The 27,031-nt window shown below is 36.7% G+C and overlaps 1 protein-coding gene and 1 long non-coding RNA gene across 12 annotated transcripts in view; one reads left to right on the forward strand and one right to left on the reverse strand.

Moving 5' to 3' along the window:
- The window catches only part of LOC145969307 (cysteine-rich hydrophobic domain-containing protein 2), a 166,546-nt gene that overhangs the window by 126,264 nt on the left and 13,251 nt on the right, over window positions 1-27,031 (forward strand). For both annotated transcript variants that reach the window (XR_014438023.1, XM_083095316.1), the window contains exon 4: window positions 19,926-19,998. The gene's annotated coding sequence lies outside the window, so the exon portion shown is untranslated. The remainder of the gene's footprint in view (window positions 1-19,925; window positions 19,999-27,031) is intronic.
- Window positions 1-27,031, reverse strand: part of LOC145969309 (uncharacterized) — a 94,283-nt gene that overhangs the window by 59,975 nt on the left and 7,277 nt on the right. The window contains exons 3-5 of one of the 10 annotated variants that reach the window (XR_014438032.1): window positions 17,386-17,490; window positions 11,512-11,716; window positions 9,851-11,063 (exon numbers count right to left, since the gene is read on the reverse strand). This is a non-coding gene — a long non-coding RNA (uncharacterized LOC145969309). Of the gene's footprint in view, window positions 1-9,850; window positions 11,064-11,340; window positions 11,717-16,276; window positions 18,725-20,594; window positions 21,109-25,472; window positions 25,747-27,031 lie in introns of those variants that run through there. The other 9 variants (XR_014438029.1, XR_014438028.1, XR_014438027.1 and 6 more) reach the window with 9 other exon arrangements.

The following is a 27,031-nucleotide window of genomic DNA, read 5'->3' on the forward strand; positions in this document are numbered from 1 at the left end:
TGCTCCCTCTCTTCTCGCGCCGCTGCCTTGCTTGCTCGCTTGCTTGCGCCGGAGATACGATAAAGCACCGAAATTTTCACGCTCTCGCGAAACGCGTACGCGAGCTTTCCGCCCCTTCTGCGTTTCCTTGTACAAAACATTGAGCAAACGAAAACATCGTGGGAAGAGAGAGAGGCGGATCGGTTTATGTGATTCATTTGAGTAAAATATATCATTTTCTTTGTATTTTTAATTTTTACAGAGTCGGAAATTATATTTGTAGTCTATTGTGCTGTACCTTTTTTCAAGTATAATTTATTTTGCGATAATGACAGCAACAAGAATGTATTTGTGTATTAAACATTATAATACAAAGGTTTTTAATTTTTTTTATTTATAATTAAATCGTATGTATTTTCCCTTTTTCATCTTCGAAAGGAATTATTAGAAACTAATTTAATAATTCCAAAGATAAATTTGTATCGCTTTGTAATTTACGATTTTAATTGTTATCGCGTATCGTGAACACGCGATTCACACTGTATTCAACGAAATGGTTAAAAGCCGGTCGTAAAGAAGAGAAGCTCTCCGTCTGTACAAATTTACTAGAAAATGAGAATCGCAAATGATCCTAGGTTTTCTGGCTGTCGAGGTAAATACCTGCAGATGACCAGCGGTCCTTGAACGGCCGAACAATACGGCTGAGTGGCCGCGACCAATCGAACAAACGACTCGGCTTTGTTAACCTTCGCGAAGGTGACGGAGTTCCAAAGCATCACTTATTAGGCACGCGACCCTCGTAGAACGAAGATGATTGCGGCACGACTGTGAATCGAATCGGGAGACAATACATCGGTGTGATTATCCGATCAATGCGCTCTCGTACAAAAGATTTACGCAAACTCGACGAAATGACGCTTTACGTGAATTGTGTACAAGTAGCCCCTGTCGTATATTTCCTAGTCTCTTTTCTTTTAAAATACATGCTGCGCAGACTAGTGTACATTAAACTCTGACCAAGTATCATTGCGTAAAATGCCACGACGATAATCTTTTGACTTTGTAATTTAACATGTTTGCTAGCATTAACGACGTGATAATTTTTCCTCTTATCTATAATTTAAAATTTAAAATGTTGGATAAATTATTATCTTAATTTATTCTGAAAAGATTGATATAATTTTTATTTTAACACACTGATTGTGTCATTAATATCATACATATGTATCGTTTGACAATAAAGATTTTCAAGCAAATTTTTTTGTAAATGTTTTTATGTTTCTATTAAATTAATTAATCTTATTTTTAACATAAATACACATAATTACAATCTTGATATTTTATGTAATTTCGAGTTTATTTCGAGTTTACTTTTTGCTTCAATATTGAATAATAGATAGTAGAGAATATTGGTTATTGAAAGGGCGAGCCTTAGTTTGAGTTCCTTACCGCTAGAAAAAAGCGAGGGAGAATGGAGGGGTTGTGTTTCATCGTCCGGAAATGATTCGATATAACCTAAGAACGTCTGATGGAAGAACAGCTAGGGTGGTGACAAATTGAATGTCGCCTTCGTCACAGATACTGCAAAATTTTATCGGTTAGTAACATAGGATCGATAAAAGCAGTCTTCCCGTTTACGAATTCAATCTTGAGATACGATATAAAGCTAGGTGTACTCGATATAAAATATGTTAAATGTAAACTCCACGCAGATAAAATGTCATTTTCCGCTTGCGATATAAATAATTACATTTAACAGACATTTATCTTTTGAAATTTTTCAATTAAGAACCACTGTGATTTGGTAAATATATGTATGCTTATTTGTGTTAAAAGAAATCCAATTTATCAAAAGCATTTTAAAGAAATTTGCATAAAAATTTCTATTAATAAAAGCGCATATGTATCGCTGTAATTGTCAAAATTCATATTATAATCTTTCAGAATAAAATACATAAGCAGAGAATAATTTTCTAATCTTTCCAAGATTAAATATAAGTAATTTATTTGTACCTTTTAGAAACAAGAAATTTCACTATCGTTGCCAGAAATTCGCTCCCATGCGTTAATTCGCGCGTGCAGATTAACAATCGTGAATATGTTGCCATCAATCTGACTATTCACAAAGCAATCAACGCTCTTTCACGTCTCCGAATCGGACGAGTCTATCGCAGCTTTTCTGCGTCGATTTTCTCTGGTTTTTGTGTGCTTGTCGGACCGACCTGCGCGCGACAAATCGCTCGGGCTCGTGACATGTAAATCTCAAATCGACGACTTGTTACAAGATGAATATCTATCCTCTTCTTATTTTTCAAAGAGCGAGACTCGCTTCATCTGTCGACTCGATGAACGTTAGACACGCTTGCTACTTTGCCTACTTTATATCTATGGGTGGGCTCGATGAGGATCCATCCAATAGACGAACCGGGCTGCTCACAAGCCGTCTTTTGCCTAGTAACATCGTGATGTACCGATGACGATGACGCTTCCTTCGACCCTCCGGAGGCGTTTATTTGCGAGCGTAACTCTGAGTCCGATCGATTCGCGATACTCCGACGACGAAGCGTTTCTCCATCCTGCCTTCCATGAATCTCGCCGCGATGCTTATGATTTCGCACACCGTAGCGTTTGCCATCTTGTCGCGATCGCGATAAACCTGTTACGTTCGATCCTGATGGCTATTTTCGAAATTCTTGCCATTCTCGCAATTATTTTATTACACACCATAAATATATACGAAATGCATGAATCTACAATCTCTTTGTCTATTTGATCTTGATAAACAACGCGCTTCTTTTATGATATTTAAACAATATAATGTTACATTGTATAATTCTGATAACAACATTGAATTTTATATATATTTTGCTCTAATAAATATAATTGTAATATTGCTCTTATAAATATAATTGTAGATGTTCGTAAAGATTCTATACATGACAGAAAATATTTAGTCAAGTAGAAGTAATCATTGTCTATTAAAATGATATAGAAATCTGATATAGAAATTGCTTGCGTTTCAGTTTCACAACATAACGTTTGACTCTACGCTCGTAATACATATCGAAAAAAAAACAAAAATTTATTATGCAAGAACGCAAGAATGCAGGGACGAATGCAGGTATTAACGTACATGATAATGTTTTCGACTAGGGCCATGCGCGAGAGCTACTTGGCTCTTTTAGGCTGTCATTGTCGAGGAACGGGCATCGTTACGAGCATCCCTACATGGGGGGCACAGGAAAGAGCAGGGGGCGGAGGGGGATGATGCCCTTAAGGGTACATACACGCCCTTCGCGCGGCGGACCTGCCCTAAACTAGGCTGACAATAAGTCCCCGGAAGAGCGAGCGATCTGTCCCCTCGGCTCGGCGACCCTCCGGCAATAATTAGGCCCATTCAATGAGGAGATTTATGTAACTCACCGTGATGGAATATCTTATTTCGCTCGCGGTGAGAGAGAAGGAGCGGATACCGTCCGTGAGGAAGAGCTCGGCAAACCACAGCCAATAATTTATTTATCACATCTATACGACCGCACGACAGATCCGCCGGCCGGTAAGTCGTTCCAGGGCTCTCGGTGTGGCGGGTGATGTGCGGGGGTAATTCGTTCCCTCTCCGAGACGATCGAACTGTCTCGATTCGCTGAGAGCGGTTACTTATGGCGTGGTACTTGAACTCGATTAAGTCAATCTTTTCGGGATCTTGATCGGACATGTACTCGATAAAAAGTGCAAAAAGGGCAACCGCGTTACTCAATATTTTCAGCCTTGCAATTTACGATATATTTTTAGATTTTTATTCAGATCGACAGAGAGACTTTTATTAGATCGTATGAAAGTTCACGCGATTAAGTAGTAGATATAAACATGCAATTTTCTCGTTTGATGTCTAAAAGCAGCTTCCGAAGCGAGAAGAAAATCACGCGGAAGGATCAAGTTTGTCGGTCCAGTCAGATCGCAGCTTGTCCCGGATCGCATAATCGGCGATAGTAAAATTAATTAAATGTTGCGGCGGAAGGAGCTGTCACGCTCTCGACGTAAGTTCCTGATATAAGAGGGACTCGCATCGGCGAGCGGCTGGTCTCTAAAAAAATATTTATCGCCCGTCTTTACGAGCATCCTCCGTTGAAAGGGTAATTTCGCATATCCTATGCGTCTCGGGATCGATTAGCGAGATCGCCATACGCGTCGCCATGCTGGCTCGGTTGCAACTGCCTTGTCTGAAAATGCGCCGGTAACCGCGACAGGAAATACATAAGGAATTTATGACGTCGTATGGCGACCGTGCATCGAGCGCGCGGTGAACCGCGGTTGGTATCGAAAAGCACTTCGCAGAGCCGTTCGAAGCCTCAGGCGTATCGTTGTTTCGAGCCGGCATACTTTCCATAATATATATGGGAAAGGTACTTTCATCAATCGTTTGTTCGATTTCAAATCCCTTCAAGATTAGAACGCTATTGTCAATATGCGCGCCTTGATATGTCTCAATCACCTATACACTCTATCGCATATACCTCAATATATATCTCAATATATCGATTTCAATATATCAATTTTTTTTTAATAACAATGTCAAAATATATTTCGAATTACGAACGAATCAGAATAAAGACTTTTATAAAAATATAAGGCAAATTTTATTTAATTTATTTTATTGCAATTGATGTAAGACTTAGTGACTTAATGATTTTATTATTATTATATTATACTATATCGTTAGAGAATAAGTAGCAAAATTACTCAATCAAGTTTTCTCTAAGAAAATGTCCATTTAAAAATATAATACTTGAAAAAAATTCCGATTATTCTTTGCAATCTTTTCGAGATATTAATATATTTTTAGGAAAATAATATTCGTTTAAAGATTATTTAAAAATCAGAGCTTTGTTTTCCAAAGCGTTAAAAGTTAGTGTTGTTGACGGTTTCAGTGATTATGCATCGTTAAACGTTTATCGTCTTGCAACGAGAATGCTATTTTAGCATCGGCCATATTTGTTATTTAAAATCATAGCGATAGTGTCATGGTTTAGAATCGAACAAACGACTGCCATCGTGCATACGCTTTGCGGGGTCAGCCGATAAGAAACTTTTAGAGCTGCTTCAAAGTGCTTCGTGAGTCTATTTTTGCTTAGCATAATGCCAGGTGAAGTAGGGTTTATTACAGCCTATTCGAATCGCCTATTGCTATTGTCATTCCCGTGCATGTCGAAAACACTAACCTCGATAGCGTCTCGCACGCACGCTTAGAACGGTCCCCGACCTTCGAACTTGAATTTAATTGCTGGACCTTGCTGACTGCACGATAAAAAGTTGTTTGGGAAATTCCATATGGAGTCTTGGAAAATCCAAGGACTCCAACAATTCGAGCTTTATATAAGTTTCCTTCATATTGAGAACAAAAAAATAGAGATAAAGCGTTATTTTTGTATCTTAAATAATTATACAAATAATTCTCACAAATTTAGAAAAATTAACTTTCATTTATATAATTTTGAATATCTAATTTTAATAGGAAAGATGTTAAATTATATGAATTTTCTTTAAAATAAATTTTTCTATTTTTCGTAGTCCTCTAAAATTCCACCGCACGAGATCATTCTACACAGAAAAAAATATCATTCTACTGCCAAGAAAAGCGATTACTCAGTTTATTTTTCTTTTCTTAAGTAATAGTTTTCTTCAACAAAGAATATATTCTTGATAATAGTCTTCAAATATACTCATCACAAGTGTTAGAAAGTCTCACTATCATGTACTCAAGAGAAGAATTTATTTTCTCTTCAAGAATATTGTAAAGTTGTATCAAAGAAAAATCAAACTTACTTTACGCCAACTCTATGTAGTAAGCAAACCAAATTTTTGTTTTAATTTAACATTCTTGACTAAAATACTGCACTTACTAAAATTCAGAATATATTCAATTAAATTTAATGCTTGTGGTGAACTTGTGATATATTTGCGGATATACAAACTTATGATATACTTAAAATAAATAATATTTACTTGAATACAGTATACATTTTTCTCTGTGTAGCGGTCGAGCTAGCTTCACGGTGGTTACAAAACATCTCGCCGATGTCGTTTTACACAAAAGCACGGCACGGTTCTAGCAGTCAATTCGAGTACCATTTAGGCTCCATTTAACTCGAATCAGTTTCACTAACCATCTTCCCCCAATCTCGGCCCGGAGGGGAAAAAGCCGAGGGTTCCCCGCGGCCATTGAAGAGCCGAGCGACGTTGTGGATTTTCGTGAAACGTCAAACTGGTGGCCCGCGTGCGCGCGGGGAAATAAAAGTGATCTCTATGAAGAGCAGCTTGTCAGTTCCATCAATTTTCCGTCCCCGCTCGCGCCTACCTCGCCCCGTGTCGTGTGATTTGACACACCTCGCACGGGGCCCCGGCTGTCCGTTTGATCGTAATGACATTCGGGACCGCGCCCACCCTGGCGCGTCGTGTGACCTCTTAAAACTCGACCGGGGATGAAGGACCCCGCACGGATTCGTCACGCCCGTAGAGTGCGATTCGTCGTTAGACGTGTCTGAATAGTCGCTGATGACTTGATACTCGGCATACGAATGGCATGGAAGCCGGAACGGCGAGCTGTTGTGGCGCCGCATCGCGCTGCTTTATATATATTTTTTTATAGAAATGCTCCAGTTAGAGCCTGGACAATTCTCAGTTGAAAATTAATATAAAATTCTGATTTTTTTTATTACAAAAAGTCAGTCTGAAGTTAATTAATTATCTGCGATAACAAATAATTTAATAATTGAATAAAAATCAAGAAATCGCAATTATTATTATTATTTTGTTGAAGTAGCTGCGAAGCTCTAAATTATTCGCACATAAATAAATTAGAATCTCCTGCATTTTTAAAGCGCAGTTTTAATTTTTTATGGTCGGTCATTGCGTCACAAATACATTAACATGATGCTGATTAATCAAAGCTTACTTTGAAGATTAATGTAGCTATGAATTAATACAATTGCGATTTTATAATTAAAAAACTTTCTGCAGACCTTCTACAGATTTTTTTAGAAGAAGTGTTCTGAAAAAGTATTTAAAAAACACCAATTTAAAAATAACTATTTCTGTATATCAAAAGTTACATAATAAACATAATAAAATTTGTTTAAAATCAAGTTGCTTTCGTTTAAAATAATTAAAAATTAAGAAACTATTATGTGTAAAAAATAAAAAGATTAACAAGAAATAAAAAATAATTCCAAAGTTTTAAACTGGAACTTAGAAAGTGATTTTTGAAAATTAATTAAAAAAAAATGTCTTTACTATCAATTCTAAATAAATGCATTTTTTAAAGAATATAATGATATGATTTTTTTGCGATGCAATATATTGATAGGAATAAGTGGCAATATAAATTCAGTTAAAAACTTCTTTTCTCTCCCTTCCTACCCTTTTCTTCTCTTTTCTATCATGCAAAAGATCATCAAAAGGGATAGAGGATAAAGAGAAAAAGCACGAGATAAAAGATTCTTAAAAATATGTTAATCACGCACCCTGTTGGTAGACGAAATTTGCGTAATCCCGCGTGCGTTTCCGCCGCCACGCGGCGTGGCTCGGCGCGTCAAAAAGGTATTACACACTTTAGTGGTACAGAACGTAAAGTAAGTATATAAAGCAATTCGTGTGTGGCCCGGAGATGGCCGGTTCTTCACCTCGCGAACGAGAAGTCGGTTCCCTTTGATGTTGCGCCTACCCGCGCCTGGGTGGGAGTCACTTCTCTACCGTCTTCGGCTTCACCCGTTCTCCCTTCACCGAGCGAGCCCCCTCGCTCGCCGTGCAAGCTTCGTCCTCTCTTGCCCTCTCCTGCGCTACAGGGACCGGACCCTTTTTCCCCTCCCCCCGTTCCCCGCGCGATACATTTTCTCCATCGGCCATTTTACCAATTACCAAGGGCGTATCTTGTACGAAAATTGATGAAACTGAACCCTCTAATATCGTATTCGAGTCTTTTTCAATTCGCAGTTCACAATCAATGAAACAAGATTTAAGCTTCGGGACCCTTCACACAATGTTGAGGAATCTCGCTAAATCATTTTGTTGAAAAGAACATATGTCATTTTTTTTCTTAAATTATATATTACACGGAATAAAAAGATTTCCTTTGACACTTTTTCGTTTCGTTATATTCTCGCATCGGGTCCCTCGAGGATTATTAGCTTCGGGCCCCGAAAAGTCACCACCATCCGCCCATTCTGCGAATTATGCATGCAAGTTGAATCGACGATCGTCGCTAATTATGATAATAATAATTGCGCTAATAATACCCTCGATGCGAAAGAGAGAGGTAATTAATCGGAGAGATAATATCGTGACCACTATAGTTCACGAGCGCGAGAAATGGCGACGATAGCGAATCGTGAAAAGAGGCACTCCGTCAATTGCAGCGCGTTATCGTAGCTAGCATCGCGTTAAACAGTTCGGGCGGTAAGCGTAACGAGTTAATAACTCCTATTAGAAAGTATGCAAGTATTAGCTGCAAATATATTAATAATTGCTACAGTGAAGTTTAATAGCTTTCGATAATCCGCGAAGCTGTTACAAATTGCTAAAGCGTTATCATACGCAGCGCGGCTCTTTCAGAATGTCTAACAATCTATTTCAAGACAGTCATCTCTCCATACATTTGCTAATTATCATATATATATTCATTTACATTGTACTGGACAATTATCACTTAAGCTTTATTAATTGATTTTTTACGTAATCTGAATTTAAATTCTATCTTAATTCATACGTAACTAATAATGTATGTGACAGTCATTTTCCATATGAATATTAAATAGAAATAATATTTAAAGAGAGAAATTGATTTAATCTTACATTGGTTAATCATAGTTCATTCGAGCCTTTAATCAATTAACCAATGTTGATAAAATCTCGTTCTTAAGGAAGATTATAATGTGTATGCGACCCGTTGAATGCAACTTGCGAATTACGAAAAGAGGAGATTGTCTATCGAAAGCCGTGATTTTATCCTTTCGAAATTTCATCTTTTTCCCTAAAAAAAAAAGAAAAAAAAAACAATCGAATGATAGTCAATTATTTATTCGCGGGATATTATTTATCCGAGTTATCGTTGTGTACTCGGATCGAATGGAGGATCTCGCGCAGCGATTACTTTTCTCAACCATCGCGCACACGTGGAAATTCGATTAACGATCGAGGCGAACGCGTCGTCATAAATCACCCGTACCGTTATTATACAGGCGCGACGCGAAATCAAAAGTTATCTACGAATTAATTAGCGCGCTCGCGCGTATGTTAACGAAGCGTGTCAGCGTTTGTCTATCGTGCAACGCAACGTCGTGGCCTCGCGTTGCAGCGTGCGAAGTGCACGTGCATCGTCACACGGTTTAACACGAGATGCGAGATACCGTATGTAAAGGAACGTTACAATCGGAATTCCAGCGTAACGTGAAATTAAGAATTACACAAGCAATTACCCCGCTCGCTCAAGGCGACGGTGTATCATCTTCCAATTATTACTCGCACGATACTTACCGTCGACGCGATTTCTGGGAAATAGAAGTTTGTCACTTGTCACTACATCATCTTGAATTATATGGAAAAGAAAATACAATTTCAAGCTCATGAATCAGGGAAACAAGACTGATAACAAGACTCGTGTATTCTTCATATATGAGCTGAAAAATGAACAATTTGTAGAGATATTTAAAGCGATGTTAAATAAAATCTTATCTATTCATTTATAAAAGTACATATATGTGTGGTGATAATTTTGTAAATTTATGTAAATTTATTATAAATTATTCAATACCATACATATACATGTATGTCACGTTATGGAAAAGTGCGAAGTGCGAATATGATTCGTACGCGCGATGAATGTCATATTAGTGACAGCGGAATGACTTTGATGGAATATTAATATTATTATAAAATAATATAATTATAAATACAATATTATTATAAATAAATTATAAAATTATTTGCACAATCCGACACGACGTTAGACAGAGCATTCTATGCTAGTATTTTTAGTCTATCGATAATTTTTTTTTGCATGATCATACACAGAAGCCACGAGAGCTAAGTTCTGCTAGAAAGAAAAGTCACGATCGATATATTATTCGGTTTGCAATCGAAATATTTCCAAGTGTATCAAGTTTTGTGGCGGTGATGCAAATTTCTGTCGCTGCAGGCCAGCACAAGCGAAATCGTGGAGGAAACAAAACAGCTGCATAACAGCTGCGTTTTTCTCAGCACTTTCATTTCTACTTCACGATTAATTATAACATTGTAATATCGAGCATGTACTGCTGGTTATTTATATACAAAGCTGCGTTTCCTCCTGTGGAGAGCACAAAAAAAAACACCACCGTACATTCAGGACTAACATGATTTGTGTGCATCGTCGTTCAACAGCAATAAACGATAGAAAATATAGAAATATTGAAAGAAATATTAAAATATAGAAATATTAAAAAAGTAAACGGATAAAAATAAAAATGCGAAGTTAATGATCTGCTAGTTTGAAAAGTATTTAAAAAATGCTCGATTAATCAAGCGTTCGTGGGTAGTCGAATTGAGAAATCTGTAAAAAGTCGATTAGCTCGCGGCGCCCGAGAGGCGCACGGAACCGCGAAAAAATCCGCGAAAAGACTAATTTACGCGCGGCTTCCTCGTGTGTGATGCCGGGGCCACGGGTGTAATTAAAACGATCAAACAGTCTTGATCCGGCCCGGCAATTCCGCGCGGATGGGACGATGCGCGGGCGATTCGAAGCAATCAACGAAATACCGTAATGTCCCGCTCCTTCAGTCCATCCCCCTCCCTTTTCTCCCTCATCCCACCGTTCCTCTTCATTATGGCGCCCGCTACCCCGCATGTAAATTGTCCGCCGCGTTTCCAGGAGCAGGTATAATATCATTTTAATGACGAAAAAGCGCCGCGTCGACGGCAATTAATCTGGCGAAAAAATCGGGGAAGCCCATAGCGCTCACGTTGCGCCGTCGATTACGACGTTCCTTTTCTCCTTTCGTCGGTCTTCCTTTATATCTCGTCATCGTCTTTTTTCCACTCTCCCATCGGTGGAGCTGCGCGACATGTCGATCATGCGTTAAAGGTTCGATATTGGGAAATTTAGAGCGATCATATATAAAAAATTGTATCTTCACACTAAGATGTGTGACATAGTGTTATTTTATTTATATAATGCAATTATATATAACTGCATTAATAAAGATATAAAAATATAATTTTTATCTCATAAAAAAAAATAATGTATAATTATATATATAATTTATATAGACAAAAATAATTTCATATCATATTCTTCTATATAACATATGTATAGCTTTATTTTTAGTTCGATATTATTTCTCATTGAATATTCCCCAAAATAATCGTAGAACAAAGGAGGGGAAGAAATTGGCGTTCAAATAACTCCTCTTATTCATGTCAGAAACGAATTCCGACGATGCAGATGAGCTCTAATGGTAATCATCAACACCCCGTGACTCTTTCGATTTACCGAAGCATTACCTCGAGAGCTGCAATTTTCCCGCGAGCGACTCCGACCACGCGGCGATTCTATTTGCACTTCAAATTTTACTGGGTACCGTCACGATAGAGCAGGTCAATCGTGTTTAACCATCCAATTTCGTGGGAATCCTGCCGTTATGACAAAGTTGCTTTGATCACGTATACCTTTCGACGAAGCATTTACTCATCGCGATACTGAGAATGTCTAGATTGAAAAGATATTGAAGTGTGAATTTAATATTTGTATAATTTCTCGATGGATAAAATATTTTCCGTAAAAATTCTTTTATCAGGTTTCAAAATATTTGTAAACAATATATGTTAGAAAATATATACTTGAGACTGCATGAGAGAGAAATATCGAGGTATTGTCTTGGCCTTATCAAGAAAAGAAATTTTTTAAATATTCTCGCTATTTATATCTAGTTATCGAATTATTTAATATTAAAAATAATTGACCGTCTTGTATTAAGCTCATATTTAATTAAAAAATACATTCTATCACTGAACGTGTCAAAGTGCCAAGTAGATAACTGTATAGGTAAAGATAAATTATGACGCGCTATCAAGATAAAATTTTTAATTATTTTTAGAATAAAACATGCAAGCATAAATCTCAACGATCGCTATCGCTGATAGTTTCTCGTTTCGGCAAAAGAAAGCACCCGATGATTTATGTGAAACGGCGCATTTCGCGGAGGCCGCATTGACGGCAATCTTAATCTTATGAAAGACCGGAGCTGCTTTGAGCGGCCATAAATACGAATTCTAATACACGACGATAACGTGCAATTACGTCGCATTGAAATCGAGATATCGAAGGAGAAAGTCGTCGCGAAATAATACGCTTGAGGATGCGCGCATAATGCGCGAAATGCTTCTAAACATAATCGTGATGTATCGTATCGTGCTATCCAAATTTTATCGGAACGAATTTACAGTTGAATTTTTAATTAAAAACTTGGTCAACTGTGTAATTCAGTGCCACACGTGACGTAACATTACTAAGTTTTTCTTCTGAATTTTATCTGAAGAACTTATGAGAAGCTAGAATTATTTGTCTGTGCCTTTAGAAGATTAATTTATATTCATATATTGATTTATAAGAGAAATTAGAAAGGAAGAGAAAATTATTATCGTTTATAACATGTGTTTAAGCCGCAGTAGCAACGCCATAAACAGCATATTGATTTTGTCCTTATAATATATGTATTTTGCTCGAGAAGCGAATTCTCTTGCCGCCATAACATATCTTGCTACCGAGTCTTTGGAAGCAAATGGCGAAGTTTAGTTTCAACGAGGCAATTTCTTGTGTTCCCTCGTATTATCCACTAGTGAACGTAGGGTGTAAAGGGTATAATCATAAGAGTTGCAACACGTTGGTTCTTTCACTCTGCATCATAAAATATTCTTGAAACGAGTGGCAACGTGGTAGCAAATTTTTTAGAGACTATCGATTTTAGCGCAAGCGTTCACAGAATCAGTCTTTTCTGTCGGAGAAAATTGAAATCACTTTTCGTGTTTCCCGGCATGATGCTTACGTTATTTTTTATACAAATTTTTTTATCAAAAAATTCATTTTTTTAAAAGACATAAAACCATAAGAAAGCTATAATATTCTAAATATGTCGCACATATCAAGTTTTTTACAAGAATAATTTCTTATAAAATACTTATTATTTTATGGATAAGAATATAAGATCTGCCATCATTATTCAGCAATAATATGTCGTACGGAAAGTTCAAGTTACGCATCATTGCCGTTCTTAGAAGACGCGCGCCCTCAGAACAAAGGACTAAGGTCGATCGAGGCTATAGAATAAGGAGACTAACAACTCTTGTTGTTTAACGCTCCATGGCACAGCAGATAAGATGGCCGTCGCCATAAATGTATCAAATATTCAAGAAATCGAAGCTCATTATATAATATATATCCCGTGATGAGCGTTGATATGCCTAAGCTGTCAGTTTCCAGCTACTCTTCCCACAATTTTAATAAAAAAGTGACCAGTGTCACTTCTTTGCTATTTTAACATCGCCTCGCGTTCCGTTTTTTTCGCGCCGCGTTTTATACTCGCTGTAACATCCCTATAGTGTTTTTTATAGCTTTTATGCATTAGTTACATGTTTTACTATTATAAAGTATTTGTAAGTAATGATGCAAGAAAATAAAAAAAAATTCTTATTTTGGAATAAGTTATCTTTTGTAATTTGAAGTATTTCTTTTAAAATTCTTATATATTTTTTTTCAATATAACATATTAGCCTTTACGATATCTTTGCTTATTTTATATGATAAATAATTTTTAAAGGGAAATTGTACGAGGAATTCCACGCTAATCAAGGTCTTTTCCAATTAACTGAATACCTTCGGACTTCATTTCCGAAAACTCTATCCTTGATAGAATATAATCGTTCAATATCGATATTATATAACTTCACGCCTGAAAAAGTTCACACCGAGTGAGCGGATATCCTTTCAAAGTCGTTAAAAAAGCGTGTCGAGGCGTACTATGTTAGTTAAAAATTATGCCCCTCGAAATTGTTCATCACGCGACACTCAGGAAACACGCCGGGTCTTTTGTTATTGGCGCGAGAAGTGAGAGCCGTTAACACCAACGCGGCTACAAAGTATCGAGAGAGAGGAATATCCAACGACGGCGAAGCGAGGTGACGCGGGGTAGCCGGAAACGAATTACGGGAAATGATAGACTACATTAGCAGTCCGCGTCGCGTATTCCACCCCCGTCCCGCCGCATCCCAACCCCGTCGTGTTTTACTCGGCGGCCTCGTGGTATTATTATTTTCGATGCTATTTAATTTCCGGTTTCGTAACAGATTGCACCTCGACGCCGCGCTGCTGGATACGCTCTCCTGGCTTTTTCTTTGCGAGAAATCCTCTCTTCAAGAATCGACACATCGCAGGATTCGACATGTCGTAGATGTATCGGAAAATCCGTCACGAGTTTATTTTTGCAGAAGGGGAATATTTTTCCGAGTCAATTCTATGACCGGAAGATCTATACATGTGTGTACATCTTCATGGATTTATAAATTACTCGTGAATTCGTGGACATTTGCATTCTTGTCAACATTAATTTACATTTCGCGCAGAGAGACCAAAAGATGGATTAAGAGGGTTTTTCCATCGTACTTCCATATAAAATGAATAATAATTGACAATAACTGCATGGTATTTTTACGACTTCTTGTCCTCTCTGAATTTTAAACTTTTTCCCTCTGGAATAAAAATATTTTCTGAAATTGAACTTCCTGAAACAGTTTGTATAGATATTTCGCACGAGAGGACTGAACGGCCTTTCTTAGAAAGGCGCTTATAACTTACGGTTAATTCGATTCGCATAAAAATCGATTTGCTTGTACATACACGTAATCGCGCGCAATGATTCTCTCGTTAAAGTATAATTTTCAGGAGTGTACGAATTGTGCTCGAGAATCTTATCACATACCTCTGTCGCGGGACGAAGCACGTATGGCGTTTACGAGCTTACGAGGATTTCGCGTGTGCACCGGTAATCGTTCTAGTATCATTAACAGCAGCGCGTATATAAGTCACGTATCTCTGTGCATTCCGTCAATCAGACGGAGCTGCGTTCTAGCCGTCACGGTCGCGGATGCAATCTCGAGACTAGGCCGAGTGCATCATGCAATATAAGCAACAATGATTTTTTTCTACTCTCCACGACTCTAACTATATCATGTGACATCGCTTTTCAGAGCAAACTATGTTCGTGCGCATTAAAAATTTATCGTTTCCGCAGACACGATTTAAAATTAGAATCAATATTACGAGGCAATTGCTCGAAAATCATGCAAATAGGCTTATTAGCGATTCAATATTCAAATTAAGCGAATGGTATATATATGTGACGACAAAATATATATTATATTTTTAAAGCAATTTAAAAATTCTTAAGATTAATTTTTAAATTAACTTTAATATATTTTTTAATTATAATATTTAATTAGACGATAGATGATATCTATAATTTTCCATTAAAGTAGTTTTAGATTTATTAAAATAATTTATAATTTTAAATGAACCAAAAATATATGTATTTGTATATCATTATGATTGACAACATAAATTTTTTACATGACGCTATGCACCGACAACATATTTCTCGTATATATGTACAGTAACGTATTAAGTGCATCTACAGTGCGCAGATATTAACGAATTATATAGCCAATGTAAAACTTTTTTTATAAAATACCGTGCACATGCATAGTATGCACTACTACGGCCTACTGACTTTCTGCAAATTAGAGTATAACGTACAAAGGCGCAAGGTTAATAACCCGTGTATAATAAGTAACTATAGAAAAGTCCGGGGATACTTCTACTATTATAGATCTATCGGCCAATGGACTCTTGTCCGTGGACGACACAAGGCACGCATATGGTCTTTGTGCGGGAAATTACCGTACGCGTGACATTTATGCGGAGACATTTATTTCTACCTTACTGAATGACATTTCGCGCAATTATAGCATAAATGTGACATAAACGATATGAATATTCGTAATTATAAAGTTGTTGCGTTTCTGATGTGTGTAAAATGCAAATAAAAAAATAGTAAAGTCTTTCGTGCGATATGTAAAATTTACGACTAAGTTTATAATTTATATACGAGAAAATACGAGAAAATTTTCTATCGCAATTGACATTATAATTGATGTAACACGCAATTGATATTAGAATTTTCTGACAAGATCATCAAAATTATACATTGTAATAATATTATTACAATTTAGTTGAATTTTAATATGTTAAATAAGAAAGTTATATTCTTTTCTAACAAGAGTGCAATCTTAAAAAATGTCTTTGTTCCGCTTAAATCGTTATAGTAAGCAAAATTTACGCTTCGGCAATTTTCTCGTTCGTAATTCGTGTGTTTGCATTGAAAAATGAGCGAGTGCACGGTGCATGAGATTTCTCACATGACTTCTGCAGCAATACGCACATCACTTTATGCCACGCTAATAACATTTCCTACAGCTAAGTGCATCCGTTTCTTTTTTCTCTGCATTATCCATTATTTGCTACTTTTATGCCCCAATTAAATAAGAATCTCATTCACTGTTATATATGTTATAATCAAATCGAATTTATTTAATCTTAATGATTTATTTTACCATAGTAATCTATTTAAAAAATAAGAGAAAGAGAAATAACTGCTTTTTCCTGCACAAACATATCTTACAGAAATACTCTTTCGTAGTTAAATTTTTTTTTTATTCGTAATCTTATTATTTCCTTATTTATTCGCATAAACGTGAATAATTAGGAGAAACTGATTGGTTAATATTAAAAAACTGCCCCTTCTTCTCTTTGTGGTCATCTCTCTTGTTCCTGTGCGTCGTCTCGTCGACTCGAAGATGGTAGTTAACGTGTTTTAAAGTCCATACGCGGTAATTTTTATTTGTCGCCAGAGGTGCGAGGTCATGTGTTTGTGTGTGTGAATGCGCGCCGCGAGCAATTTGTATGCTCGTTTTTAGTTTGTATAAACACATAAAACGGCCAACGAGAGAGAGAGAGAAAGAGAAAGACTGTTTCGTGACGAAGGTTTGTAGAAAAAGAGGAGGAGGAAAAGGGGGAAATGACCGCGCGCGCCCCGAAGCGGAGCGTCTCTCACGACTTTTGTATACTTTTGCGCTCCATTTTGCGTCTCCGGGCTAATGACACGGTGGGACATTGAAAGAGGCTACATGCGTGTAACGATGGATACGAACCGACGGTTTGTTGTCGGTGCACGACGTCTTCGTCGTGTACGCGAGGTGATGCGTCGTGCGCTCCTCGTACGCCGCGTGTGCATGCAAATTTTTCTGTGTCAACAAGCCGAGACTCACCTCACTCCACGTTCCACGAACGACGACGGAGGAGAAGTCATCCCGTTCGAGCTCGCACACACACTCGTTACCTCGAGGAAGTCCGGTCGGTGGTTCGTTCCTCCCCTGCAATTTTAATAACCACATCCTTCAGCCATTGGATAAGATGGCGAGTCAAGATCGAAGGCGCGACCCTCCTCGTTTCTTTTTCTGATTCTTCTATCAAAGGTTACTCGTCACTCGAGAGAGAGAAAAAGAGAGAGAGAGCTACATATTTTTTGTCACGTTACATCATCTGAACTTCGATCGATGGGTGACGATCGACGACAAATTATATGTCGTCGATAATTAATGTCAGACGTATAGAGACGAGCGATTGGTTCATCTCGCGTTATCCCTGTATGTCACATAAGGTGCATGAAATAAAATTCAAACGTGCTTCGTATGTTTCAAGGACTAAAATGATGTAAATTGTATTTACGCGATCGAGGGACAGCATTTACGTGAGCTCGTGTTAAACCACGTTGTGTTTCCCGTTTAATTAAGTAGTTACAAAACACAAAGTGGTATTTATTAAAGAGATCCGTTGATATGAGATAATGTACGTTTAGAAACTTGGTGCTGTATAATAATCGATAATATTACATTGTTCGATCCTACATTGGTGATTACGAGCCAGCGCAATTATCGACTAACAACGTTACAATTGAGAATGATGTGTTAGATCATATATTCGATTTTCTATCATAATAAATAAAATAAATATATATCATGATCAATATATTTTAAAATTTGGTTGTCTTTATACTAGAATCTTACAATGTTTCGTGCATAAATTAAACCTCCCTCTTTTATTTTTACTTGCACACTTAAATTCTTTTGTTCTCAAATTTGAACGACCGATTCATTTAATTTGTGATGTATTTAAATTTAGATATATGTCAACATTTCGCGCGCGTGATAGATTGATCGATCGTTTAATATCGATGCGTATATGAAGAAGCCTAAATTTTCTCGTGTCAATAAAGCTCTTTGCTGTCTAATTGCCGCCTTGTTTCGATCCCACTCACGTGACAGAAATTGCGGAATGAGTCGGCGGTTTGCGCGCAGCTGATACACGTCAACGTCGATAACGTGATTGAATTTTCCTGTCTGTATTACGTAATATCCCCAGTGATGTAATTACGAAAATGTCGCGGTAATTTGAAATGGATATGGTGGCGGTAAACTTCTATATCGAAAGGATCGCTTCGATAATGGGATTACATTATTGCGATAGAATATTGCTAATAAGAGTAAGATTTAGATTCATCAAAAATATATTTATCATCTGCGAGTTTAATCGAAAAATTAAGATAGAAATTAGTCTACATATATCGTGCAAGATAAAGGATTGACATTTTTATATTCCTTTTTATTTTTTATTTATAAACTCTTAATTAATTTAAAAGATAAAGCAGAATAATATATCTAACAGATATCGTTATGCCTAAGAACTTTTAATACGAGTTTATGCGGATTAAAATTGTTTAAACATACATTTTTAGTAAAGAATATAACACAGACATAAACAGTAGAACAGACGATGAAGTACGTGAAAAGTAAAAGTCTATGTTTCAACTTATTGAATTTAAATTTTCTGTGATTACACTGTATAACTGTTATATGGTTATAATCATTGCACGGAAGCCAGATAGTTAATGCAATCGACACAAGACAGTATAATACAAAATTGCATATGAAATCTCGTAAATCAATTTCTTGAAATTTATAAATTATAATTTGAATCTTGATATAATGATTCTGAACAAATATAACAATCAAAAAAGAATAATTATTCTCCAACTATATTAATTCAATTAATTGTATACAATATTAACGAAAATAGATGTGAAAATCAAAGTGATAAGTCATAAAAATAAATGCTGATATCTTTGCGCATTAATTGTAATCAAATAATTAACAATTAATAATAATTGAATACTAATGAAAATTCTTATAATAAATAAAGAAACATTGACATAATTAATTAAAATATTTTTTAATTTTAAGAATGTGATATATGTACAACATCTATTAATGTATGAATGTAAAAAATGTATCATAGAATTTAAATTATACTAATCAAATGATATTACGTACGTATATGATAGTACGATATGCAGAAAATATAATTTTGAATCTTTTATCGACAATTGATTTCCATTATAGTTTTTTATCATCTCATTTATTATCGAATCTTTTTACGTAGGCGATTTAAATTTTTTTCTATACATAATTCATGATAAAACCAAGCTATAAATCTCGACATACGTTCATCATTCATTTAAATAGTTTAAGCTAAGCGTGTTTATTTGATTCTTATCTTATGTTCACATCAAATTTTTAATATTAATATTAAATTTTTTTAATATTAAATTTTTAAACAAACAAAATTCAAATTCAGATGGTTTGCGGTTAGTAATGAGAATATATGTATCCCCCGATATACATATAATGTTCTTGTTAAAACTGTTGATTAAAAACTTCGAAACTAATCGAAATTTTCTTGTTTTTTTCAGAGACAAAATGAAAAAAGCGAATATACTCGAATTGAAATGTAATCGACAGGATACGGAAGTAGCCAGCTACTGCGTAAGCATCTGAATCACATACTTAGCTTATTGCACGTTAGCCGTTGATGTCTCTTATCTTATTACGCAGTAATCGTTGAATAACATAACGGATAATATGGCCGTGTGCGCGGGGAAACTACTTTATTTCCTGCGCCAACTTTTTTAACATCCCCGAGCAAATTTTATATTATTAAGAAGGCGGTTTCTCTCTCTCTCTCTCTTGCTCTCGCCCCCTCCTTCCTTCCTCTCCTTGTTTTCCTTCTCTCATTTTCTCTTTTTTCTTCGATCGAGTAGTTCCGAACTTTCCTCCGTCGCGACCTTTAATCGCCCGTCTTCCACCGAGTTACGTTGTGCTCGTCGTTAGCTTCGTAGTTGAAAACTAATTATGGTGTACGGAGAACCATCTGCCATTGGCTGATATTCCCAATGAAATTGCCATGTCTGCGCGTTCTCGGCCATCAATAATTCGTACATGATTCAATCGATGAAACGAACGTTAGCCGTGCATTGTCAATTCTCATTCGTTCGTTTTATCAGTATATTGCACGCGACCTCGGCCTTTATTGGATATGCATAGACAGTTTCTTCTACATCGTTTAATTTAAATGCCTAGGCTATACTTTTAGATGATTTTTATTGCATTTGTTAATAAAAAATTCAATTATATAGCAGATTCACAAGATCGTATTTAAAATATATATTCTAGTTCCAACACGCAGTTTATTGATGCGTATAATTTTGCGTCTGTCTATAGTAAATCAACAACTAGTGTAAGAAAAATTTTGCCATACGGATGAAATTAAAATTACGGGAATCGGTATGTCTTGAAGAAGCATCTCCTATCCTGGAGTAGCGAGTTTGTGCCGAGATGAGCGACGATGGTGGGATAGGAAGTTCCTCGTTCATCAGGAAGGTTTGTCGGATGATCAATTGGATATTGCTGGCCGGTCGCTCTCTCTTCTTACTTTCTTCTTCTTCTTCTTTCTCTCTCTCTCTCTCTTTCTCTCTTTCTTTAACTTCCTCTCGCCCTCTTCACTTCCCGGCCCATTAGTCCCGAGACGCGGGGATCGGATAATTAGCGAAGCATTCGCCCGATTCTTGCCTCCTTCTTCCTCCGTCCTCTTCCTTCCTGCGCGGCGAGGAGAGTCCTTAATAATTGTAACTGGACACGCGGAGCCAGCAGCTTCACCTACAGCGTAGAGCTCGTCTCCTCTCGCTCTCTCGCATCCTATTCCTTACCTCGTCCGCATCTCCTCTCGTTCCCCCCGCGTATTCTCTCTCTCCTTCCCACCTGCGCTGTCTTCCCGAGCGCGCTGCCCACTTTACAATACACTTTGTCCATCTGCCTTTTAAGGAGTGAAAAAAATGAAAAAAGGGGGCGTGGCCAGGGAGATCAAAGGGTGCCGCCGCCGGTGCCTCCACCACCCAGCACCAACGTGTGGAGGTAAGAGAGGTGCGAAGGGAGTGAGAAGGAGAGAGGATCATAGAGACGAGACACAACACACAGCACCGCGCCACACATCGCACCGCATCGCGCGCACGATGGTATGCACGCCACACGCTAAGCTCGCCGCTCGCTCGCGGCGCGAGTTACTAAGCCCGCGTGCTAACCACGCTAACGCTTTACGATACAGCCCGACTGTGGATATACCGGCTACCACATGTAATATTCGCTCGTCCGATGTTTCGTTGCCCCTGACATCTTGCTACACGCCAAATGAAAGATTATTCCACGAAAAATAGCGAAAGATAGAAGAGGAGAATGAGAGAAAAATATGTTACATAAAATACAACATACCATTATATTACAGCTCATTCGACGACAAGCGTCTCAATATTCTATAAAATGTGAATTTTGCAATAAGCAATCGTTTGAATAATTTCTATAATTTTTATTTATGTGAAATAAAATATTTTCCAGCTATGGAATGTTACATCTATATTTCACTAAATGTATTTTATGTGTGTCGTATGTATTATATTTATTTTTTAAAAAGAAATATGAAATACATACTTTCTCTCGTGATACATATAACTTTGTAAAATATATTAGGCATCTATATCTAAAGAGGAAATTTCTGAAGGATTTATACGGATTATTTGCATGGATGTGCTCTCGATAGTTTGCGCAGGCATCGATACTCGCGTGTTTCGTATGTGTGCTCTCATTTATGTACCTGCGGCACGGGCTTGCTACGTTCGATACTAGCCTGTCAAGCTGACACGCTTAACGAAGATAAGTGAGAACGGTGAGAAAGGAAGTGCCTCGTTTATCTGGAAGGTTTCTCGAATAACATATTCGATGCTGCGTGCTGCCTCCATAATGATCATAATAATATTTGCCGCTACTGTAACGCCAGTAAGTATCCTTCATTATCGGCCTTTTCGCCTTTACCTCAGGCCCCGTTCTTCCTTCCGTTTTTAAGTCGCTTCGCGCGCCGTAAATAAAATTCGAATTACAAATTACACGATTATTTTTATAAATCTTTGCCGGCGCAAGAAATTTCCGCGGAAACGGAAATGAATCAAATAAGCGAAGAAAATTCATAATACCTAAGAATATGAATTAGAGACATGAGCATTGAATTGCATCCAATGCGGTAATCAATTCGAACAATGCGAATATTGTATGCGTTAGCAGAGACACGAAAGAAATACTATAATAAGTTCGAAAACTGGCTTCAGCGGTTGAATCTTCACGAGAAATACCATTCAGAAGTTAGTAATAACGGCGGCTTTTACACGCAAGAATACGTCCACAGTTTCTGAGGCTGACCATCGTGGTTTGGCAAAATTTTGATTTGGCGCAGAGGGACAATGATTGCACAAAAGCGTCATACACGCGGTTGAAGCAGAAGGCTTGAGCAAAAGAGACAAAGAATTTGTGTCTTTGTAGATATTTTTAAGATTTTCAAATGACGCAATAAATATAAGCCACAACTTTGTAACAATATTTTGTTTAGTTCCAGGATATATCTTATATAATTTTGCAAAATTAAAGCATTCGATTTAACTTGTCTTTACTAATAACAGAAATTCTGTCTCTTTTTCTTATGAAAGACTTTTATTTAATTACGTGCATTATTTAGCAAAATAAAACTATAAAAAATATATTTAAAAGATGCAAGGATAACTTGTACGAAAATTGATGGTCATATGTCACAATTTTTAAGAAAATACAATTAATGTATTTCGCTGATCCTTGGCGTTAATTTAATCCTCTCTTACCTCTCGAATGCGATATTTTTACCGAAATATGCAAATGCAAAAATATAAACGTGGAATACGCGACTATTTGCAAAATTGATACAGCGCAGCGAAATAATTTTGTTTCGCGTCGTTCCCTAAATTGGGCACTCTAATTGATAGACACGTAAATACGTAGTATGAGTAATGAAGTTGGTGGCCGAACGACCCGCTAATGAATTCCGGACGCTGTTTGCCGGCTATTTATTCGAAGCATCGAATATACTACATCCCGAGTAATTGGTTAATAAAACCCCGGAAGGCCGCGCTCTTTTCGGCGTGATTAATTGTGCCCCTGAGCTGTTCTGTTCTTATTTTGAGACACACGGACAACAGTCTCCTTGCATATCTCGACACTCGGCTGCTTTCCCTTCCTTGAGCAAACGGCATATCATTTATCAACTATGCAATATTGATTTATAAGCCTGAATCTTATATAAAAATAAGAAAGTATAATTTGCCGAATAAATGAGGCTTTTTTTAAATCGTGCAAAAAGATTACTGTTTTATTAAGATATTAAGATATCACGAGTTTTTGAGAAAAAATACTGGAATTTAAAATTATTTCTTTCTGGCTGCATACACGTTTTTGAAGAATCTAATTTTTACACGTATAATTTGGTATCATGTAGCACCAAAAGGCGTCAAATATTCATTCAATCAAAATGTTATTTAGGAAAAAGCTAAATATTATTTAAAAATCTCTCACGGATGTTATATTAAAATTGCTTATTAAATTCACTTTTCGAAAAATGTAATTAACCTAGCAAGAAAACAAATCTGTTTTCTTAACTTATGTATATTTATCGGTATTTTATCAAAGTGAAAAAATGTAGCAATTTACATAAAGAGTGGATTTAAAATTTACAAACAACAATTCGGGGAATATCGCGAGAAACAAGCGACTCTAAACACATTGTTACGGCGTTACTTAATGCAACTTTTATGCATCCGTAAAGGGAGACACGCCCGCGCATTCGGTCTGAGACGAGTCATCATCTGTCTACGGGCACTCAACGCCGAGAATCGAATTTTATATGGAGATTGCCGTTGTTCCCAGGAGCACTAAAGAGAGTTAAGTGTCTCTTAAAATGGCTGTCGTTTGCTCGTAAGAGGGGTAGCTTCCTTTTCTGCGTCAGGACCGTCTGTCTCTCTTCTTCTTTCTCCCGCGCCTGGTATTATTATTACAAAGAGGAGTCCGCGGCATAAATAAATCGTAAATCACGCGCCGTCATAAATGTCAAAAACCTTCGAGACAGTTCGGAACGCGCGATCACCGCACAATGGCGATGCAATTTTGCAATTTTAACGCTTATAACCCCCCACCTTCTTCGCGCTTCTGCCGCAGTCGCGGACGAGATGCGGCTAAAAACGATATTTTTTGCGACGTATACAGAATGTCAGTGTGACTCGCATCGCGACGGCACTTGACTGTCATAATGATGATAAACCGAGACTTTTTGTCAAAATGTCCTGTAACTTGTTAACGCAATCGTGGAAATTATTATATTTTAAAAAGTAGAGATTAGGTAAAGTCACTAATTACAAATAGTACAATTTTTTAAATCGATATAAAAAGAACAGAAACAAAAATGCATATTTTAATAAAATTGCCAATGTGCATTAAATAGAACGAATGAAATTTTCGTCGCACACGTGTAATGAACGGAAATATATATAAAAAAAAAAAGAGAAAATTCTCCGAGTATGTACTAATTGCAAGTATCAACCCCTCGTTGGTTTATGCCAAACATTTAATTTGCGGCGTGCATACGTTCGCCTATCTACCCCAGACATCGCATCCGAGCCTTCGTTGGATAACGAGACTGCGAGTTGCGAGTTGTTAACAACGGAGTTTAATTGCCGACTGTGCGTTTGTTCTCGCTCATTCAAAACAGCGTTAGAGTTTTCACAAAATTTGCATAAATATCAGAGAAGCGTCAAAACGACAATAATTCATTGGAAACGCCAGACTAGTTGATGGTGGATAGATTTATACTAAACACATATAGAACACATTTCCATATATTTCAATATAATTTTTCAAGCAATCTATGTATATCAGAGCAAGCTATTCTTGTCTTATAAATATAAAGCTTTATATTCTTACATAGTATTTTTTTCGTTTAAGATTTTAAGATAATAATTTTATATATATGCGAAATCAGTCAATGACAAACAGAACTTATATATTGTGTGTGTGAGATAACATATTTTTTTGTTAAGTAATACATAATGTTAAATTAATTAGTAAGAAAAAGAGAGTTCGCGTATCCATCTATAACTCTGAAATATCAATTTTCTTCGAGAGAATTATGTCTTTATTATATGTTACAACACTGTGCCAGCCACCTGTTTACTCCTCTTTCTACCTCTTGCTTCGAATTATTAGGAACAGTGGCCGAAAGATCTCGGGGAACTCAACTGGTGATCCATCCGCCGAAAATAAGGGGGAAGAATCTATATCCGCGCCTTTATTGAGACACCTGACAGACGCAGCTGATCATTGTCCAATGAAAACCTTGAAAGGGAAACGAGAATACGACCGCAAGAGCATTGGATGCTACCTCGACGACCAATAGCGTGGCGAAAATCGCCACGAAAATACCGCCTGTTCGATCGATCGTTCATTGTGAACAAAAAAAAAACACATCGAATATTTTACGAAATTCGAATATAAAAATAGTAAACAAAGAAATAATTTTGCATTTATAAAAAATATAAAAGTATTATGAAAAATATATGTTAAACGTAATGATTGTCCTTTTTCGCCAGAGAAATGGTAATTTTATCAAAATTGATGTTGAGAAAATCTTACAAGATTTTCTGCAAAGATGACTATCTATAATATATTATATGATGCTCAAAATCTATTAATACAACTATGTTTCTACATTTTCTACATTCTTCTTTCTTCGATCAACTTTAAATAAATTTTTATTAATTAATAGATAGTATGCAATATTTTAAACTATCTCTTAATTTTCGATTTTAAATATTTTTATGATGAAATATTAAAATAAAAATTTGATAAAGTACTATGAATATAAGTACTATTAATATTTGAATGAAAAAAAATATTATTTATAAAAATTATTATTTAAAAAAATATTATATTATGAAGAGACTTTTGACATAAAAAATTCACATTTTTAATTGGACAATAATCGATTGATAATTTTACATTATTAGTATTATATCTGCCTATCTTTTAACATATGCTTTAATACATAAGACAAGTACGTGTGAAAAGTAAACTCCAACTTTTTGGCTGTTGTTGTTAAACCGAGACATTTATTAATAGCAGTTTTATTAATATTTTTTTCTCGAACTACGGGTGCCGCTATCATACCGCTAAAGTTTGACGGCAATGGACGACGAATCGATCGGGGTGAGGGCACGATCGTTTCTTTTTGCATCTTCTCTTTTTTTCTTTTTCGCGCAATAAAGAGGCACGTATACTATACGTGCACGTCGGGCACGTTGAACGAAACGATTGGGCACAATGTACACGGAGCACGACTGTGGCGAATGAACGTAGCGAGTTCCCGAAGGAGCTACGCTCCGCTGCGCGACGTAACGACTCGCTAAGTACGTACTTGTAGGCGGTTATTTTTCCGCTGATATTAGGAGAAGAGAGACCGCCTTGTATTTTTTCGCCATCTTTGATACGAATGCACACGAGGGTGCTCTCTTTTGCATATACATGACTATCCGTAAGCTGACACGCAATTAGGACCTCTCACTCTCTTCACGTCGCCTCTTTATTTTTTTCTCCTCCACCCGACAAAATTGATCTACTTAAA

This window comes from Camponotus vicinus, unplaced genomic scaffold, assembly GCF_025532165.1.
Source record: "Camponotus vicinus isolate PSW18456_S1 unplaced genomic scaffold, iyCamVici1.0 SCAF_3, whole genome shotgun sequence".
Taxonomy (NCBI): domain Eukaryota; kingdom Metazoa; phylum Arthropoda; class Insecta; order Hymenoptera; family Formicidae; genus Camponotus; species Camponotus vicinus.